We start from the raw sequence: 5,528 nt of genomic DNA on the forward strand, positions 1-5,528 counted from the left end.
TCAATTATTAAACTTTAAGGGAACTAAAGGGAATACAAGATGAATATGACGTTATAATACAAAAAAGAAAAAAACACAATTATATGATGTCATTTTCATATACAGAAAACATCAACTCCCTAGAATCACTTGTGAAAAAACAGTAATAATATATGTAATGGCACCTCAAGAAACGTAAACAATTCAAGTTACATTATTTCGTCAAGCAGACGACTGATGGCTTTTTTCTTTGGTGTAGGATATTCGACTTTTACAATTATTCTCCTGTTTGGAGCTCTTTCACAAAACTCGTGCGTTCATTGATTCTATTCTTGAGTGCTGATAACCAGTGCAAGGGTAGCAACATCAATAACGTTATTTGCAAGCTTTCAGAGAGGGGCTGCTGTTCACATCATACTAAGGAATTGAAACTAATAATGCACTGTTAGAATTGTGTAATTCTTCAAAATAGCCTTGAAACACTTAACTCTTATAGAGAGAGAGAGAATGGCAATAGGAAATCGTGATATGCAACTTTGAATTGCTTTTCAAGCCTGTAAACAATGCCTCTTAACAAGACACTATTAGCGAAGCTTAAAAGACATGAGAAACCAATAGGCTTTCTATTAAAAATAATAATAACACATCAATGGTAATACAAAAGATGAAATTAGTTCGGGGCATTCATACGCAAAATTCACATTTGTATTTGTCCAATCTCACTTGCTTCAAGTAGCCTATATGAAATCGAAAGCTCGTAGAACCGATGCCTGGTTTCCAAATGACTGTTGCACGTTTCTTCCATTGAGTTACAGAAAACGCTACCTATAAATCTATAAAATCAGTCGCCAAAACATTATTTGCAAGGCTCGAAAGTAGTGGCGCCATCTGTTGGCCGAGAATGTCACTGACAACTGTCACTTCCTGAAACTCATCCTTGGCTCGTCTTTAGGTAAGTCATGGTACTCCAGATTCCAGAGGCCAGAAATGGTTTGTTTACAGAGTTGGATCTTGGGCGACGTGTCTCTGTCTGTGTTTCCCGTGGGTCACTGATCTAAAATTTATCGCGTTTTCCCCTTCACTCTTGGAAGATATATTAAAGAAGGATGCTGGCAGCAAGTAAGTTGAAACAAGTGTTTAGTAGTAATGATTTGAGTGGATGCAGAGTGACCAGATAGTCTTTGTTGGCAGATGGTTGTCCTTTTAGGTAGCCATTACCAATGTTGTCACTTAGTTGTTAATTAATTTATTCAAACCACAGAAGATTAATTGACCAAAAAAAGGCGTAAGAAATCGGGGTAATTCTTCAGAAGCAGTCCGCACTGGCTTAAAAAATTAAAATAAAAATCAAACCTACATGGAAAGAGCATGTGAAAAGCAATATAAAAAGCATTGTCATTATATGAGATTGAACGGGGTGGAATTAAATGAGCTTGAGAAGTTTTTACCTCGAATTTTTCCTAAAGTCGGGAGAGGTGTTTCCTCTACGGTAATGTTTACTTTTAATGAGCCCTCTAACTTAATTTCTTACGCAAAACAACCAGAAAGGAGTGCTTTGCAGCAATAATAATAATTGGGAGCACCTACTGATTCGCGGCCCACTCGACCGCCGACCGAAATCGGCGGAAGAACACCAAAGCCAATATGGCGGCGATACCAAAACAACAACAAAGAAGTATGGAGCGACTACATATCGGCGACCATCGATTTGTGCTGTCAGTAAGGCCGTAGCGGAACGGCGCTTCGCGCCTTATCCGCAAATTTAAAGATTCTTGGCAAGCACGGCATGTACGGCAAGAGGTAATGTTGCGCTGCGCGCGCTACCCACAGGGTTTACAGTAAGGCTACTTACCGTGGCAGATAGATTTGGGTGTCGCATCGCTTACGCCGACGTCCTTTCGTCACTACAGAGCGATCACACCCAAAGGCGTTCCTGTTGTAGTCGATCCGACAAATAGCTCCACAACACTCGCAGTTTTTTTGGCTGAAGAATTAAATTATGTCTCTGAGCATATTCAATCACAACTTCTTTACCACCACCAGTAGACAAATAATGATAAAATATACCGTAACCCACATTGCACTGCAAACAATCGGTAGGAAATCGAAGGTCTCTGTCAAAATTAATGCCAGAAGGGCCAGCCACTACCTCTGCCATAGCAACAGGAAGACAAAATGCCGGTTTTGCTTCATTTTTCGAGTATTCAGTCAAACAAGGATACCAGTGGACACTGGACCAGCTAACTTGATTACTCCGCTGAAATGTTAGTGAACTTAGTTTTCGACTAAAGTCGTTCGTAATTGGTTATGAAACCCATGACGTCATAACGATGTCACACCTCTCAGCCAATAATGAGTAACTGGAACTGCTTTTGTTTCCGTAAGAAAGTAAGTTAGAGGGCTCATTAAAAGTAAACATTACCGTAGAGGAAACACCTCTCCCGACTTAGGAAAAATTCGAGGTAAAAACTTATCAAGCTCATTTAATTCCACCCCGTTCAATCTCTCATATAATGACTATACTTTTTATATTGCTTTTCACATGCTCTTTCCATGTAGGTGATTATTTATTTTAATATCCAGTGCGGATTGCTTCTGAAGAATTACCGAAATCGGAAATAGTTAAGTGGAAAGATGGAAACAAACTGAAAATGTGGATTGACTTGTTTGTAACCATCTACTTAAAAGATGATGTAATGTAAAGTATTCTGTAATCGTGACCTGTCAAGCCCTCTCTAAGTAATGTTAGGCGAGGTAGCAGTAATTTGAAGAACAGAAAGTGATATCAGGCATTGTATTATGTAAGTTTTACCAGGTAATTAGTAAGGACAACCACTAATGGGGTTTTGGCCAAGTTTTATCCTGCATTATCTTGAATCTTGATTACAGGTGTACCATCTTAGTATGACTATTATAATGTATATTTTGCCGATTTCCAAGCCAGGTAACTTCATTGTTAATAGAATAAGCAGCACAGTTTAGAAACTGTACATGTTTTAAGAGGTAAATATAGGGTAAAAAACCGCATGGTACAGGGATGGACCATGTACGATCAATGCGTACAACCCCAAGAAAAGTACATTATAACGCATCCTGACACCGGAGTAGAGGTCTTTAGCTCCGTTTCTCACCAACAAGAAGTCGCGTCTGATGCCCATCTCCGATGTCAGGACGCGTTATAATGTACTTTTTTTGGGGTTGTACACATTGATTGTACATGGTCCACCCCTGTACCATGCGGTTTTTTACCCTATATTGTTCACCCTTCAAGTTTGGGAGTGGTCAGTTTTGCAGTGTTGAAGGCTCTTTGACTTGTTAGGAGCAGACAAGAACTTGAATTGACAGTCGAGATAAGCTGCTATATCACTTATACCTTTCAGTTAGGCAAGTCACAAACTCCAAATCTATATATCATGGGTGTGTTCAAGTCCTTCCTTACCTACCCCCAAATGAACCTTATTGTCAATTTCACATTAGGACGCTTAATTGAATGATATCATAGTATATAATAACATAAGGTAATTCTACAGAATAGTTCCGCACGGACTGCAAGGAACGTAACCGCGGATACAACATCCATTAGGGATTGGGGCGTCCAAGTATTTCACCGTGTTTAGTACTGGCCCCTGGGGGTTAATTACAGTCGTTCAAATAAATTTACTAAAATTCTTGTTCAGGAGGTAAAACTGCATAGAAAAACCACAACTGCCATAGTCTAGGTCGCTGCGGAATAATACCCTAGATCTACCTAACATAGTACATTGCTATCAGGGCCCACTTTGCTTTAATTGAGGTTAAGGGATTCAGAATTCACTAACAGGCTCCTTGCTTCCAACAGCTGCTGTAGCTGCCCCAGCCGTGGCTGCTCCCATGATGCCACTGGTGATTGGTGGGGACTGTCCAGTGTGTAGTGTAAGTAGACTCATTCAACTCCTTAACTGAAGTCTTGATTTTTATCATAAATTTTCTACATTTTTTAGCATTTCTAGGACTGAGAGTTACCTCTTAGAATACCCTGGGAAGTGGTTTCTTAATATTGTTTAGAAATGGCTCAATTGGAAATTGAAATGCAACCCCTTTCGTCTAGGGGATTAGATTTAGCAGGTTTTTTGTTTTTTTGTTTTTTTAGTGCATAGATGGTGATGTTGAGCATAAAAAGGTATTCACAATTTTTGGAACTTAAATAGTAAGACATAACATTTCGTTGGGTGGGAGGGGGGGTTCATTATCTTTAATATCAGTCTTTTGTTAATGTTTATATGGTCGTCCCCAACAGGTTTGTAAACTAAACATGCCTGTATTCGCTTTGAGATCTAAACTTTTAACACCTTACAATTTTTGGAACTTTCATAGTAGGACTTAACATTTCTTTGGGGGAGTCATCATCTTTGATATTATCAGTCTTTTGTTGATGTTTATACAATCATAGTAGATACATACTAGGTTAAAACCCCTTTTTTTGGGGGGTGTGGGTCCACTATCTAGTTCAAGATTAAAAGTGTACTGCAAAGTTCATTCAAGCAAAGCAAATAAAAAAAAAACTGGCTAATGGACAAACCCCCTTTTCTTCATTTTACAGAGTGGCACCATGCTTGACAAGATGAACCCGTGTGGGCTTGTGTTAGCCATCCTTTTACCACTTTTTGGCCTTCTGTTTCTCTTTCTCCTCTGGAACTTGGAGTGCAATGCCTGTGGTTTTAGTAAGAGGAGGTATTGCTGAGAGTGGTCCAAGGAAATATTGCTGAACTTAATAAAAGTGGCCTAAGGGGATATTGCTGAAAAATCATAAGAGGATATTGCTGACAGCAGCACAAGGGCATATTGCTGACAGCACAAGGGGTATTGCTGAAAAATCACAAGAGGATTTTGCTGACAGTAGCACAAGGGGACAACTGCTGGAAGGTATTGCTGCAAAGTGCCCCTGAAGATAAACCTTAATCTCTGAATCCTGCCAATGAACTAAAACGAAAACCTTAAATGTGTAAGTGAGGTTCTTCCATGGGGTTTCTTTACCAAACTTAGATTAGTGTGTCAGAGTTTATTTATTTTAAAATTGCTAAAAAGGTCTCCTTTTTTTTATTCTTCTCATGAAGATTTTTTTGTGCAGTTAAATTTTTTTTGTGGTGATGCTAAATTAAATACCTCAATTACTGGAAATCTTGAAACTGATTTCTTTATGAAGGATTGTAATCTTGTAGTCTTGTAGGGGACATTGTATTTTATCAATCTCATAGGAAGTTTAAATTTTAAAGTTTTGAAATTGGAATTAAAATTAGGTTTCATGTGATTATGTGTTTTGATAGTTTTCCTTTTATAAAGTTAATTTTTACTGAGCGTTAAATATGAAATTAAGTTTTACATTTATTAACATAAAGATTTTATAAGTATTGCTAAGATGGTAATTTGTTTTTAAGGATCTTCTCAGAATTGTTAAATTTTTTAAGATATTTTGTGACATTTTTACTTCGCTAATAAACTGTTGCTGCGTCCATAATTCCCTGTCTTGAACCTGATTGCGGTTTGTCTTTTGCAAGATAATTGTGCCTTGT

General features: G+C 38.1%; 1 long non-coding RNA gene across 1 annotated transcript; it reads left to right on the plus strand.

Annotated features, from left to right (window-relative positions):
- The first annotated feature begins 959 nt into the window (after window positions 1-959).
- LOC135204966 (uncharacterized) lies at window positions 960-5,089 on the plus strand. The gene is made up of 3 exons (XR_010312395.1): window positions 960-1,098; window positions 3,818-3,891; window positions 4,559-5,089. It is a non-coding gene; the product is annotated as an uncharacterized LOC135204966 (long non-coding RNA).
- Window positions 5,090-5,528: the final 439 nt, after the last annotated feature.

The sequence above is a fragment of the Macrobrachium nipponense genome, chromosome 48 (assembly GCF_015104395.2).
Source record: "Macrobrachium nipponense isolate FS-2020 chromosome 48, ASM1510439v2, whole genome shotgun sequence".
Lineage (NCBI taxonomy): Eukaryota > Metazoa > Arthropoda > Malacostraca > Decapoda > Palaemonidae > Macrobrachium > Macrobrachium nipponense.